This window comes from Otolemur garnettii, unplaced genomic scaffold, assembly GCF_000181295.1.
Source record: "Otolemur garnettii isolate 467f Iridium unplaced genomic scaffold, OtoGar3 scaffold00032, whole genome shotgun sequence".
Taxonomy (NCBI): Eukaryota; Metazoa; Chordata; class Mammalia; order Primates; family Galagidae; genus Otolemur; species Otolemur garnettii.
This window is the reverse complement of record NW_003852427.1, coordinates 7,082,182-7,099,262: the sequence shown is the minus strand read 5'-3', so window position 1 is coordinate 7,099,262 and position 17,081 is coordinate 7,082,182.

Here is a 17,081-nt window from a genome sequence, read left to right as displayed (position 1 = left end):
CCACACTGTACCCCAGAAGTGCATTAATGTACATAGTTACCATTCAATAAAAAAAAAAAGAAAAAAAATTCTGAGGCCTACCTGAGAAGTAGAAATGAAGAGGGATCAGAATCACAGAGAAGCAAAAATAAAGAAAAACCAAAGCCCAAAACTCATCTAGGAAGAAAACGTATAGTTTAAAGCAGTTTTAGGGATGCTCAAAGCTTAGACCTGGAGCAAGGGCAGGAGGGGGCCACGTTGAAATTAAAAGGGGAAATGCAGTTGGACAATAAATAAGTCATTAATTTATCCAAAAAAAAAAAAAAACAAAACAGAAGATGGAAGTAGAAAAGTCAGAAAAGGAGATATGACAATGGAAGCAAGGTCAGAGTGATGCACTGTGAGGACTCAACCTGCTATTGCTGCCATTGAAGATGAAAAGGAATCAAGAGCCAAGGAATGTGAGCAGCTTCTATATGTTGGGAAAGGCAAGGAAATGGATCCTTCTCTAGAGCCTCCTGTGAAGAATACATTCTATCAACACCTTGGTTTTAGACTAGTGAGACCTATGTCATACCTCTGACATACAGAACTGTAAGATAATAAATGTTGTTTTAATTCACCAAGTGGTAATTACATATCATCATTCTGAGAATATCTGAAGATCAGATTTTACTTAAAAGACTTACATGCTTAGTACAGGGGTAGACAAAACAACTACCTATATCTAAAACCAAGATTTTCCTTAATTTTTTTTTAACTTTAAGTATCTAGAAAAGTTTTGGATAAGACTGTAAAGATGTAATTTAAGGGACATGGACAAGATGATTTAGCTTGGAAAATAAAAATTATTACTATTTGCTGGCTTCCTATCCTCCTGGAATCTTTTGAAACATCTGCTTTTTAAGAACTTCACCCTCTGCAAGGCACAGTGGCTCACACCTGTAATCTTTGTACTATGGGAGGTCATGGCCACAGGACCACTTGAAGCCAGGAGTTCAAGACCAGCCTGGGCAACAGCGAGACATCCCATCTCTATGAAAAAAATTTTAAAATTATCTAGGTGATCCTGCAATCCCATTACTAGACATCTACCCAGAAGAAAAAAGATCATTTTATCATAAGGACATTTGCACTAGATTGTTTATCCCAGCTCAATTTACAATCACAAGACATGGAAACAACCTAAATGCCCATCAACCCAGGAATGGACTAACAAACTGTGGTATACATATGCCAGGGACTACTATTCGGTCATAAAAAGATGGAGACTTTACATTTTTTGTATTAACCTGGATGGAGTTGAAACACATTCTTATTAGTGAAGTATCACAAGAATGGAAAAGCAAGTATCCAGTGTACTCAATATGAAACTAGTAGACAATCTAATACACGGCCACATAATAGAAAAACTCGAATAAATTCAAGGTGAGGGGTGGGAAACAAGGGAGAAGGGCGGAGGGGAGATTGGTGTGCTCCTACTTAATGGCACAACATAAGGGTATATGGCAATGTAAGGGTATATGGTATATGGTGTGGGATACAACTATAAGAGGGATTCTACCTTACAAATGGAAACTTTGTAACCTAGTTGTTTGTACTCTTATTTTAACCTGAAATTAAAAAATAAAATAAATAAAATAATAATGACATAAATAAATAAAAGAATGACAATAATTAAAAAGAATTATCTGGGCATGGCGGTACATGTTCGTAGTCCCAAGTACCCAGGAGGCCTCCCAAGAGTTGGAAATTGCTGTGAGCTGTGACACCATGGCACTCTACCGAGGGTGACATAGTGAGACTCTATCTCAAAAAAAAAGAAAAAGCTAAAGTGATTTTTGTTAATTGCAACTAAACCCTGTCAGACACACAGATACACTGGCATACTATGTAATATTTAAAGTGATTGGGAGGATCACTTAAGCCTGGAAGTCTGAGATTGCAGTGAGCTATGATTGCACCCCTTCACTCTAGCTCAGGTGACAGGAATAAAACTGTCTCAGAAAAAAAGAAAAAAATCCCCTCATGGATGCTCTAGAAAAAAGTGACTTGTAAAACACCTCTTAATAGTTAAGGCGACTAGGCTGCTGGATGTATTATAGTTATTGAAGATTGAATGAGAACTGTGGCTGGATGCTATCAAACAGGATTTTGTATTAACCATTGCTAGACAACAGGTCTAACCAATTATGGAGGTAGCAGACATAAATCTGAATTTTGCTTCTATCACTTTCTACCTGTACATACATGACTTAGGCTTTCTAAACCTGTTTCTTCATCTGTAAGACAGGTTGATATTACCAACTTAAAAATTTATTTTTAAGGATTTAATGACATGATAGATCAAAAGCCCCTACCACAATGCCTGGCTTCCTTCCTGTTATTCAGATACTCTGAAGATTTTGTCCCTAGCATAAAAGCAATGCTAATTTTCTTCTCTATTCTGTTTATATAGTAAGAAAGCTTATATACAGTTTGTGATTGCTGAAAGGTATTTGAGTAGGGGTGCCCAGAGATGAGATTGAGGCAGAGATGTTCAGGCCAAGTTTATTGAAAGGAGAAGGTGACCTGTCTGGGCAGTGTAAAGGTGATCTGCACCCAGGGAGCAGTTAGAGACCCCTTTTGTATGGGATTGTAGGGGATGGGTGAATTCTACAGCTTGCCCTAGGGTCTTTTGATACAAACCTCTAGGGGGAGACTAACCAGACAGATCCTTTGTGTCCCTACCTTAAGAGGTAAGGAAGGGGAGGAAGGGCAGGAGGAGGAAGAAGGGAAAAGGTTTGTGTGTGGCTGCATTAGGCACCCCAACAATTGCTATACCAACATTTTCAATTAGGCATTTTTAAAGGATAAAATCATGCATTCTAAGAAGTATAACTGGTGGCCCTGCCTGAAACCTCTCCTCCAAACTTTCCAATGATTTTGGAAACTTCTAATTGTTTGTATTACATCTTTCTTTTTTCTTTTTCATTCTTTTTTTTTTTTTTTTTTTGCATACCTGGTTGGGCTATATTATTACTCTTTCTGATTGAAAAAGCTGAAGTGGGCTCGGAACCTGTAACTCAGCAGCTAGGGTGCCAGCCACATACACCAGAGCTGTTGGATTCGAACCCAGCCCGGGCCTGCCACACAACAATGATAGCCACAACAACAAAAAAACTAGCCCAGTGTTGTGGCAGGTGCCTATAGTCCCAGCTACTTGGGAGGCTAAGGCAAAAGAATTGCTTAAGCCCAAGAGTTGGAAGTTGCTATGAGCTGTGATGCCATGGCACTCTACCAAGGGTGACATAGTGAGACTCTGTCTCAAAAAAAAAAAAGAAAAAGCTAAAGTGATTTTTGTTAATTGCAACTAAACCCTGTCAGACACACAGATACACTGGCATACTATGTAATATTTAAAACTGAATCTCATCAGTCAAGCAACCTCTCCTGTCTACTCTTCCTTTTTTTAATTAATTTTTTAAAAGAGACAAGGCCTTGCTCTGTTGCCCAGGCTAGAGTGCAGTGGTACAATCATAGCTCACTGCAACCTTGAACTCCTAGGTTCAAGCAACTCTCCCATCTCAACCTCCTGAGTAGTTAGGGCTATAGGTGCATGGCACTATACTTGGTTAATTTTTCTTTTTAAAAGACAGAGTCTTGCTGTGTCACCCTGGCTAGGGTGCAGAGGCAACATCATAGCTCACTGCAACCTCAAACTCCTGGGCTCAACTAATCTTCCTCCCTCAGCCTCCTGGGTACCTGGGACTATTGGTACATGCCACCACACCCAACTAAGTTTTCTCTTTTTTATAGAGATAAGGTCTCACTCTTGCTTAGATTGTTCTCAAAATCCTAATCTCAAGCAATCCTCCCACCTTAGCCTCTTAGAGTGCTAGAATTACTGATGTGGCCACTGTGCCCAGCCAGTCAGTTTCATTTTTTTATACTAATAATGATTAAGATGAGAACCAAATCAAGAAGTCAATCCTATTTATAACAGCTACCAAAAAAATAAGAAAGCCAAGGAATATACAGAAGGTGTCAAATACTGTATACACATTTTAAGAAAGGAAAAAACTGTATTAAATTTATAATAATATATACCAATAACAAAAGATGAATACAAGTTGCATTGAGCATGTCTTGTAATTGCAGAAGTCAAATGTGACTTGAGTATTACAAATTTAATACAGTTTTTCCTTTCTTAAAATGTGTATATGGTTTTTTGGCACACACCGTGGAATACTACTGTGTCATAAAAAATAATTAAATCATATTTATTGTAGCAACATGGATGGAACTGGAGGCTATTAAGTGAAATAACTCAGAAACAGAAAATCAATGTTCTCACTTATAAGTGAATGTTAAATAATATGTACCCATGAAAAGAAGAATAGACATTGTAGACTCAGGAGGATAGGAGGTTAGAAGGGGAGTGAGGGATAAGAAATTACCTAATGTGGGTGGCCCCTGTGGCTCAGTGGGTAGGGTGCCAGCCCCATATACTGAGGGTGGGGATTCAAACCCAGTCCTGGCCAAACTGCAACAAAAAAATAGCCAGGCATTGTGGCAGGCGCCTGTAGTCCCAGCTACTAAGGAGGCTGAGGCAAGAGAATCTCCTAAGCCCAGGAGTTGGAGGTTGCTGTGAGCAGTGTGACGCCACAGCACTCTACCAAGGGTGATAAAGTGAAACTCTGTCTCTACAAAAAAAAAAAAAGAAATTACTTAATGGGTATACTGTGTACTATTTAGGTGATGGCTACATTAAGGCCCCAGACAGTTCCACTGTGCAATATATCCATGTAACAGAACTGCACTTGTACCTTTAAAATTACACAAATATTAAAAATAAAGGGAGTGCACTGAATCAAAATCTCCTTTGTAAGAGAAATCTCACAAAAGTTCCATGAAGGCCAGAGAGTTCTCATTCATATTTGTATTTGTGATTCATAGAGCACATTTAATAAAAGCTGATGGAATAAAAATAAAGGCCCAGTCCTAAACTGCATTCTATAACTACCTCTTGAGTTTTGTCCCATCCTGTATTAGCTAGTATACACTCTGCTATTCATTGTTCCATTTCTGGCCTCTCCTTTGAGCCTGTCCTCACAGTATGTTTGCCACTCAGCAGTGATTCTGACTGTGTGTGCTGGGAACACCAGTTCCAGATCCATGAGGAAGCCCTCACCCAGTTTAGCCTGCCCTAGACTCGATCCTGGTGCCATGCTATCCCAATATTGTCAAAAATGCCTAGATTCACGTGGGAGCAGCATTTTTGCAGTTATTAGACTAAAGAACAACTACATTTTGAGCTACATCATTGAAAATCTTCCTATCTAAAAATAGGAGAAAGGCTTTGAACCCCAATACTCATACCTCCTTGTCATTTGAAGCAGATCCTGAACCACCCAAAGGGAAGAAATGAGATGGCAATAAAAATCGGATTCATTGAATGGGATAAGAGTATTAAGTTTTATAGCGTTATTTTAGAAAATAAAAGATTAAAAAAATTAGTTTTTATTATTTTATCTATTATTTTTTTCCATTTTCTAAATGTTTTGGTAGCTAGAATAAGATTTACTTTGAACTTAAGAGCAATAAATGTTAATGTATTAAAAGTAGCTTTGTGAAATAAAAGTATCATTATTTTAAAAATACTTCGAAGTAGTCATCTAAGGCCAGATGAGGTGGCTCACCCTGTCATCATAGCACTTTGGGAGGCCAAGGCAGACGGATCACTTGAGACTAAGGGTTCAAGACTAACCTAAGGGCTTTCCGCTGGAGACGCCATCTTCCAGTAATTCACCAAAATGACAAACACAAAGAGAAAGAGGAGAGGCACCCGATACATGTTCTCTAGGCCTTTTAGAAAACATGGAGTTGTTCCTTTGGCCACATACATGCGAATCTACCATAAAGGTGATATTGTAGACATTAAGGGAATAGGTTCTGTTCAAACAGGCATGCCACACAAATGTTACCATGGCAAAACTGGAAGAGTCTACAATGTTACCCAGTATGCTGTTGGCATTGTTGCAAACAAGTTAAGGGCAAGATTCTTGCCAAGAGGATTAATGTTCATATTGAGCATATTAAGTACTCTAAGAGCCGAGATAGCTTCCTGAAACGTGTGAAGGAAAATGATCAGAAAAAGAAGGAAGCCAAAGAGAAAGGAACCTGGGTTCAACTGAAGCGCCAGCCTGCTCCACCCAGAGAAGCTCACTTTGTGAGAACCAACGGAAAGGAGCCTGAGCTCCCAGAACGCATTCCCTAGGCATAATTCATGGCATAATAAGCATATAACATAGCACACAGGAGTACCAGTTGACCCATGTTTTTAGGTGCAAGAACCTATTTATTCCCCATGAGCTCATGGCATAATAGGTGTACAGCATAGCACACAGGATAACCAATAGACCCCATGTAACAGTGATGATACAAGGTGCTGGAACCTATTTCCCATGAATTCAAAAGTCAACACTTTGTCACATTCAATGGCAAGGTGCCTCCCTGAGCTATTGGAACCTCTTCCCTATGAATTCATGGCATGGTAGATAAGAATAATAGCCTACTGCTACTGTAAAAATGTTTTTTGTTCATTCACTAAGAGTGTGATTTTTTTTCCCTAAAGAAGTATTAAAGCAAATTTTAATGTGTCCTAAAAAAAAACACAAAGACTAACCTAAGGAATATAATGAGATAATGAGATCTTGCTGGAAACTCAACAATATCTATATGGTTGTGATTCTTAGGAATTGATGCTAAAAATGTTACTTCTTTGGAGACTCTTGTGGAGGAATTCTGATATTTGTATGCACATTATTGGCCAGTAGGAAATTGTTATCTGGCTCAAAAATTAGTACGATATGAAGTCCTTCACTCTATCCATGAGCTCCTTGTTCGTGATAAGAAATTAACCTTGAGAATCTCAGGAATGACAAGCTTGTTGCATTCTGAAATGTGGTTTTGGTGGTCTGATCCTAATAGTCCATCATTTAGACAGGATACAGCTCTGTATTACTATAGCAATAGCTAACTTTTGTTTCTGCGCCCCTAACCCTGCCAAGCACCCTGCAAGTACATTTTCTCATTTAGGAGAACCAGGGAAGGAATGTGGATGAATCAGTCCAAATTCATCTTCATCACTGCATCTTGCTGGTGATAGGTCAATGGTGATGTCCTCTGTGAGGATGACTCCCTGCAGTGCCAACATATGCACAAGAGTATCAGAACTGGAGGACAGTTCATTCATTCTAGCCTAGAAAAAATTCAGGGCATACCAGGCTGAATGATAATCCCTCAGCATTTTAGCTAAAACCAGCTACCTGGCCACAAATAAATCCTTATTCTGGGCTGAAAAGCAGACATTTCCCTTCAGGGTATGGGTCAAGACTGCTTTGATGGGGTTGAGTTATATTGAAGCAGGCAGTGTGACAGGCTGCGATAGAGATGAAGGCTGCTTAATTAGACTAGGAAATACAATGTATATGATATTCCAGAGTGGGAATTAGACTAGGAAATACAATGTATATGATATTCCAGAGTGGGAATTAGACTAGGAAATACAATGCATATGATATTCCAGAGTGGGCCATGCTGGGAGGTGCAAGGCAGAATGTGGTCTAAGGAGGCTAAGAAGTGTTGAGCTGAACTGGAGGATATGGTTTGGATGTTTGGCTCCTCCAAATCTCATGTTGAAATTCAATCTCCAGTGTTGAATTTGGGTTTGGTGGGAGATGTCTGGGCCATGACGGTAGAGCTCTCAACAATGGCTTGGTGCCCTCCCTGAGATAATGAGTTCTTTATCAGGTTGCTGGAGAGCTGGTTGTTTAAAAGAGCCTGGTACCAGCTCCTCTCTCTTCTTGCTCTTCTCACCATTTGACATACCTGCTCCCCGTTCTCCTTCTGCCTTGATTAGAAGCTTCCTGAAGCCCTCACCAGAACTAGATGCTGGCATAATACTTCTTGTGCAGCCTGCAATACCATGAGCCAAATAAACCCCTTTTCTTTACAAATTACCCAGTTTCAGGTATTCCTTTAGAGTCATGCAAAACAGACTAACACACTGGGTTATGGAAGAATCAGAAAGAGAAAGAGAGATCTCATAGGACTGAGGTGGATGCTGGGAGAAGTGGGAAGGAATGCATAGAACAGGAAGGCTGGCCCAAGTTGAGCTGGAGACTGCCGACAGTTCTAAAGCAGAAAATAAGAAAAGGTATATATAGGGGGTTATCACCTGTGAATTAGCTGCTGAGAGTTAATAGTGGGTCCTGGGAGAGAAAAGACTAAGAAAAAAGAAAGAAAGAAGAGCAGAAAGTATAGACAAGGAGCAGTAGAGATGAGAACTATCAGTCTGGTTAAAGCTGGACTAAACATTTGGTATTCTCATCAGCTTGAAAGCTACTGGACCTGTTAGTTACTGTGTAAGCAAGGATGAAACCTGGCCACTTTCTGCTCCAGGGTGGCTGGCTAATGACTTTAGTAGATTGAAATGAACTGTGCATACCAGGAAAGGAAAAGGTTAATTGAGGTTGAAAAAAAGCCAGTATGACAGTTTCCAAACAAGCAGGTTGATTTGGCGTGTGTGAAGGCGATAGTGCCTGATTTGGAGCAGAGCAATTTATGTTGTGACGTTTTAAACTCCATTCTGGCACACTGTGATGAATGTGTCGGCTGACAGCTAAGAACTTGCTGGAATACAAGTCTTTCACCATTTATAACCAACACTTCCCCTTCCAGGAAAGAGCCTTTCTAATCTCTGAAGCAAGGGACTTACCAATTTGCATAAAATATGCCATTCTCAATGAACACATTTATCATCTACCTCTTACTTTCTTACTATCCTAAAAAAAAAAAAGCAAACTTACTTTGTTGTGAATCAGCACCTTTAAATTCAGCTGTGCTTGGTAAATCTGTGAAGGGTGGAGGGCACCTTCACTGGCGGGGTCGGGGGCTGGGAGCAGAAATAAAAGGACCCTTTTCCATTTCCTTGATTTTTTTGTGTGTATCTAAATAGTTAAATCACCAATTAGGTTAGATGCTAATTAAATGCAAATCACTGTGCTCTTTCAATATGCTTGTTAAAGTTGTCCTCTTGGTTGTTTGTTTTTTATTTACCTAACTCACACCAAACACCATCAAGCAGCCCAGCTAAGTTCAAAGAAGCCTTCCAGCTCCGCAGGACATGCACCAGTCTTTGAACCAAAAAGGAATATTCTGGGATCAGCAGAATCACATCCCTCAAAAACTGCATACACCACCTGTTCCTATTTACATTGTTCTAGCTGCTCTTTATCCACAAGAAAGCCAAAACTGAAATCCCTTTTGGGGTCAAGATTTATCAAAATGCCCCATGAATTAGTTCAAAATTTTATAAATTTGGTTTGGTTTAATCATATCTAATTTACACACTATAGATGCCACTCACTAAAATTACAACTCAGCCACCACTTCCCATATACTATATTCCATTAAAGTCACATAAGATAAGGCAATTAAGAAACTGTTACCAGATGCCACCTTGTTTCAGACCAAACCATAACTTGAATTTTGAATGAAACTTGACAATACCTACTGAGTTAAGTAGCACACCTAGACTTATTAAAATCACTCCTTTAATATCTTCTGGAGAAAACACATATAAAATAACTCCTTTAATAGGAGAAGCCATGATGAATATTCTTGCATGCGTATCTTTAGGATCTCTAATGTCTGTATTGCACAGACATTAAAGAACTAATTCAATGTGTGTGTAAACATATGTTATCATATACACACACGGGTGTGTATATGTGTATACTTACTGCAAAGTTGAAAAGAGACTTTACTAAGTCCTATCATTGACAGCGATGTCATATATGATGAACAAACAGTGTAATCCATCTCATCAAGAGTTAATTTTACCAGCCATATGTATCAAAATTTAAAACATGTTGTGAAAATTTTGACCCAACAATGCTATTTCCAGGAAGAGATCCTAAAGATATGCAAGCAAGAATATTCATCATGGCTTTCTTTACATAATGAAAAAATGGAAATAAACTAACTGCTCATTAGTGGGGAACTGGTTAAAATAAAAACATTAATGCAATATTATGCAGCTATCTAAAACAATCATTTATACATATGTATACTGACATAAGAAAATCTTCATGTCATATTGCTGGGCAAAAAGAAAGGTAAAAAAGAGGATACACTGTGATTCCATTTATATAAAACAATTTATGTCTATACTTGCAGATGGTAGAATTTTAATTATCCAGCATTTTCTTATTTTTACATATAAGTACATATTTACTTTTAAATTGGGGTGGGGGGATCAAGCTATTTTCATCAGCTGAAAAAGAAATAATTACTCTGTAGTTCAATCAGATCAGAATAGCCACCTGGGAAACCAACTATAGCACTTCTATTTCTGTGCCTTCTGTTGGAAGGAAAACTGTGGATAAACAGACCATGTAACAGAGAATATTTGAATGGATGGTGTCTAGTAAACAAAAACAGAAGTGAAATACTATGCAAAATGAGGAAGATATTTTAGCATTTTGTTTGAAAGAATTCAATGTGTGTGTGTATATATATATGTTACTATATTTAAATGACTACCCAAAAATATAATGTAGATTCCAATTGGCAGCAAAGAATATACCACGCAACATAATTACCATTGGCTTTTCTTATATAAGTTACCACTCCACAAATCTTTATGGTAATGTGAAAAATCTGACCTGAACAGATGGACCTCATGCTGCTCTCTAAAACATGAACATATTTCTGATCTTCTGGACCAGGAAATGAAGTCAACACTAAAACAGAAGACACCATTATCTGTCTCCTAGAATTTCAACTTTAAGAAGCTGCTAATAAAAGCACTATTCCATCTTTGTAAGTAGAGCAGAGTGGTATGTTCATGTCTTAGTGGAATGTGTTGTTGATGTAATAAGACATATTTGTAGCACTAGTGGTACTGGTTGGTCACTGAACTTCTTCAACTTTGGAGAATACCCTCCATGGTTCTTGGCAACTGGTAGCATTTGGTTTGATGCTCATAAGTTTCTTATGGAAGGTAAATGCATAGGTCTGACAATCAGCCTGGCTAAATCCTATTAGTCCCAGGGCCCCTTTTCCATGAACATCGTCACAGGAGCAGTTTTACAAATATATTTTGTTGGGGTTGAAGACTTAATAAACAGCTCTCTATGGGCGGCGCCTGAGGCTCAAAGGAGTAGGGTGCAGCCCCATAGGCCGGAGGGTTGAAACCCAGCCCCGGGCAAAAACTGCAAAAAAAAAAGAGCCCTCTGTCAAGAAATTAGCAGCTTTGAGGTTTAAATTCCTGCTCCACAACTGTTTAATTTAAGGCCAGAAGGAGACTGGTGGGGCCAGCAAGACTGGAACTAAAGGAGAATTAAGCTTAAGGAGGTGGTCTGTGAGGTCAGGAGTTTGGTTACATAAAGGATATAACCAATATCAAATATAATGGGAGCCAGAGAAGGAAGTTACAAACAGAAAAATGGTGAACACATTCAAACGCTATGGTGTTGGAGTAGAGGTGGAGATGCTTGAGTAGGTATTGAAAGAGAGTTGGAGATATTGGAGTCAACTCATGGGTTTTAATATAAATAGATGGAAAAATACATAAAAATATGAGTTTGTGTGTTTATGAATTTTCTAGTTCCATCTGCTAAAATGGCTTAAAAACAGTAACACGCCAGTAGTAATGACCATATCTAGCATCCAGATCTTGGTTCTACAAATGCATTCTCAACTAAAAGGAACCAAAGATCTTTGGAGAAATAGATAGTAAAATAAGAAATAGTTGGGGCAGGAAAAGTATAAGATGAGCCTGAAACATCTTGCAGCACAACATAAATTACTCCCAGAATGATAGAGAGATGTCAGTAAGACACAGGAACCAGCTTGACTCAAAAGTGGGTCAATTTCAGCATCAAAATCAATGATGATACAATCTACTGAATAAAACAGAAATCCACAAATCCATACTGCTTAAAATAAGTGAATAAACAAATAAATGAAAAAGAAGAACTTCACAACAGAATACCAACTAATAAATGGAAAATGTTGGAACTGAAAAAATTACCATTTGGCAATCATAATAGTAATTTATTCAAGCAAAAATTATTGCCTGGGTGTGGTGGCTTATGCCTGTAATCCCACTACTTTGGGAGGCCAAGGTGGAAAAACAGCTTAAGGCCAGGAGTTCAAGACTAGCTTGGAAACACAGCAAGACTCCACCTCTATAAAATATTAAAAAATTAACTGAGGCCAGGCTTAGTGACTCATGACTATAATCCTAGGACTCTGGGAGGCCAAGGCAGGTAGACTGCTTGAGCTCAGGAGTTGGAGACCAGTCTGAGCAAGAGCAAGACCCCATACTAAAAATAGAAAACTAGCCAGGAATCCTCTCAGGCACCTTAAGTCCCAGGTGCTTAGGAAGCTGAAACAAGAGGATTGCCTGAGCCCAAGAGTTTGAGGTTCCTATGAGCTATGATGATGCCACAGCACTCTACCCAGAGCCACAACATGAGATTATCTCAAAAAAAATTGTTCATTTTTTGTTTTAAAAAATAAAATAAAACATTAGCTGGCCAGGGTAGCATGTGTCTGTACTCCCAGCTACTAGGGAGGCTCAAGAGACAGGATCACTTGAGCCTGACCCTAGACATTCCAGGTTGCAGTGAGCTATAATTGGGCCACTGTACTCTACCTAGGTAACAGAGTAGGACTCTCTTCTTGAAAAAAGCAAATCATCATGAAATAAATGAATTAAAGTTTGTTGAAGTACAGGATGATAACATAGTCTCAGTGTAATTCCCCCCTCAAAAACCTTGTTAATTCAAAGGGAAAGAGAATAACTTGAGAGTGGAGAAATTCCTGCCAAAATGAATAATCTGAATCTATAATAATTACAAAGAAACATCAGATAAACTCAAAATGAGGGATGGTCTGCACAAAAAATAAAAAAATAGGCCTGAACTAAAAAATGTCAAGGTCACTTAAAAATAATGTTTAGATGGGAAAATATTCACATCTCATGTGAAAAATAATGGGAAAAAATATGTAACATGATCCTGTTTATGACACATCAAATTTAAGATGAACATTTTTTCACATTTCTAAAGTTAAAATGTGTCAGGCCAGCCGCCGTGGCTCATGCCTATAATTTTAGTACTTTGGGAGGTGAGTGGATTGCTTGAACTCAGGAGTTCGAGACTAGCCTGAATTAGACTGAGACCTTGCCTCTAAAAAAATAGTCGAGTGTTGTGGTAGGCAGCTGTAGTCCCAGGTACTTGGGAAATTGAGGCAAGAGAATGGCTTAAGCCCAAGTGTTTGAGGTTGTTCTGAGCTATGATGCCACAGCACTCTACTGAAGGTGACAAAGTGAGACTCTATCTCAAAATAAATAAATAAAATTAGAATGTGTCTTACAATTGATAACATCTTAGAGTTGATGAAATTTATAATTATTGATGCATTGAATAATCTGGAAGTATTTATTCCAAACTAATACTTGTGTTGGAGAATGGTGTATTGGGGAATCTTATTTTCTGCTCTGATTTTATTTTTTATAATCAGCTATATTTTTAAAAATATTCCATAAAACAATAAAATTATTCCCATTGGGTTATTCTAAAATGTTTTTAAACCCCTGGAAGAAAATAATAAACAGAATAGTTCATCAACCCCCAAATAACTATTCTTTTGTTTAGGAGAAAATTATTTGGATCCATAATGGATGCCAAAAAATAGTGTTTGGGGTTTTTTTTTTAAAGGCATTTGACCATCTTCATGTGTACACATTCTTACAGGTGAGTGGCTCCTTTTTCAGAACCTCAATGACATAAATTCCTAATTTGGCCAAATAGTAGATTTGCCATGTTTTCTTCCAACTACAAATAAATACATACTTAAGAAAAGCTCCTTTTAAAAAAGATTGCATGCCAACAGTTAAAAAATACTATATGTTAGTAAATCTTAAAATATTAACACTTTAGGTAAAATATTACCACTAAGCAGTTAGAAATTAAACACACGAAAGGGCTCAAAACTGAGTAATATGCACCAGGGATGGTGGCTTATACCAGTAATTCTAGCACTCTGGGAGGTTGAGGAAGGTAGACTGCCTGAGCTCAGGAGTTCAAGACTAGCCTAAGCAAGAACAAGACCTTGTCTCTACTAAAACTAGAAAAAACTAGCAACTAGCTGGGTGTGGTGGTAGGTACCTGTAGTCCCAGGTACTTAGGAGGCTGAGGCAAGAGAACTGCTCAAGCCTCAGAGTTTCAGGTTGGTGTGAGCTATGATGCAAGGCACTCTACCCAGGATAACAGAGTGAGACTCTGTCTCAAAAGAATAATATGTTATTCTGCATGTATACACCTCTATAGACACATGTGTATGTGGGTTGAAAATAATTATTTCTCATGAAGCAATCTCCAATAGAATTTTATATCTAATAATGAATTAAATGTAACTAAAAGGAAAATAGGGATTTAAACCTAGAACTTACATGTAATCTTTTTATAAAGCCATGAAAACATGGCATATTACCTCATTTATTTATTTATTTATTTATTTATTTATTTTTGAGACGGAGCCTCAAGCTATCCCCCTGGGCAGAGTGCCATGGCATCACAGCTCATAGCAACCTCCAATTCCTGGGCTCAAGCGAGTCTCCTGCCTCAGCCTCCCAAGTAGCTGGGACCACAGGCGCCCGCCACAACGCCTGGCCATTTTTTGGTTGCAGCCATCATTGTTGTTTGGCGGGCCCGGGCTGGGGATTCGAACCCGCCACCTTAGGTGTATGTGGCTGGCGCCTTAGCCGCTTGAGCCACAGGCGCTGAGCCCTCATTTTTTTTTTAAATTTTTTTTTTTTTGAGACAGGTATCACTATGTTGCCCATGCTGGTCTTAAACTCCTGGCCTCAAAATGATCCTCCCACCTCATCTCCCAAAGTGCTAGGATTACAGGTGTGAGCTACTGCACCTGGCCAGGATTATCATTGGGATGTAAGACTGTAAGACAGAAGTTATATAAAGGAAAAAACATATATTTGGCTGTATAAAATTTGGAATTTTTTATACAATATAAAATACCATAAACAAAGTTAAAAAAAATAAAATTGCAACTTAAGTAACATTACCCTTAGTATACAAGAAATATTACAAATAAATAAAAAATATAAGCAAATCAATAGAAAAATAGGGATATAAGCTAGCAATTCATAAAATAAGAAATAAGTATGGCCAATAAATATATAAAAAAGTGTTTTCTGCCTGTCTAATAGGAAAATACTTTTAAAAGACTGATAAAGTCTAATCTCAAGAGTATGTAGGATACTACACAGTTTAATTCAGTGTATAGCAGTGTATATGGTACACATTTTCTTTAGCACAATCTGGATATAGAGTTCTTCCAATAAATATTTATTGAATACTCATATATGTGGCACTGTATGGATGCTGAGAACACAGTGAAGAATAAGATAGACAAAAGAGGAGAAAAGAAATAAACAATGAAACAAATGAGTGAACAAATTAATGTATCAGAAAAATAACAAGTACCTATCCTTTGAACCATAAATTTCTTTTATTTTAATAATAAAGTTTTATTTATTAAAAGAAGTCAGATAACAGAAGAATAATTCTTAGGTAAGTTTACATGGCATGTAATTATGATTAAGTTCCACTAATTTATATTTCTGTATTATGCTTTGTTAATTACAAAGCATTATATTAAGTACTGGTTTTTTTTTTTATGCTTATCCTCTCAATAAAGCACTGTAACATCATGAATATTTATTTATTTTTGAGACAGAGTCTTACTTTGTCAGCCTCGGTAACTGAGACTATAAGCACCCACCACAACACCAGCTATTTTTTAGAGATGGGCTCTCATTTACTCCAGCTGGTCTCCAACTCCTGAGCTCAAGCAATCCACCTGCATCAGCCTCCCAGAGTGTTAGGATTATAGGTGTGAGCCACTGCGCCTGGCCACATCAGGAATATTTAGTTGGAGTCATTTTCTAACGTTTGAGTATATGCTCTATTGTTAAGAAACAAATTATTTTTTATTTACAAAACTTATATATATATAAATCCAGCAGTTGTACCAGGCTTTTATTTATTTGTGTGTTGAAATTTTATCATTTATGGTTTGTCCCAAGCACAAGATCCTGAGCCACAGGACACCAGGAATGATACATTATAGTACTAGCACAGTTGCTTTTGCACACTTGAACCATCAATTTTACTTCTAGGAATTTATTGTAAGAATATAAGCAACAAGTGCACAAATTTTTGTTCAAAAATATTATTTGCCAACATTAAATGTGTGTATTTTTAAAAGAGCTAATGAGTTTTGCTTCTGTATTTGCTTGAAAATACATACTAGTGCAGTAGTTTACTGCTTTTATTTAGCTAGGTAAGTAAGGATTTTCCAGTTCTATTGCTAATATGTTCACCTCGATTAATCTTTTATAAAATATAAAACTTTGTTTTCATTTTTCACTTGTCCCTCTATAATATTAATATTTTTTGCATGTTCATCTTAAACAATGTTTTAAAACTAAACTACATTTAGGCAAATACATATGTAATTTGCATGTGAAACAATCTAAGTGTTCTCAACAGATAAATGGATAAAGAAAATGTGATACATATTTGCAATTGAATACTACTCAGCCTCTAAAAGGAAGGAAATTCTGTAAAATGGGACAATATAGATGAATCCTGTGACATGCTACATGAAACAAACCAGTCACAAAAGATACCTATTGCATGATTCCACTTATATAAGGTATCTAAAATAGTCATAGAATTAAAGAATGTAATGGTGGTTGCCAGAGGATGGAGACAGGGGAAAATGTAGAGTTACCAATCAATAAGGATAAAGTTTCACTTAAGCAAGGTAAGTTCTAGAGATCTGTTGCACAACATTGCACATATAGTCAATAATAATTATACACTTAAACATTTAATAGGGTAGATCTCAGGTTAAGTGTTCTTACCACAATAAAATAATTTTTTAAAAGATCTCTGTCAACTAATCATAGTGGGTGGCACCTGTGGCTCAGTGGGTAGGGCACCAGCCACATATACCAA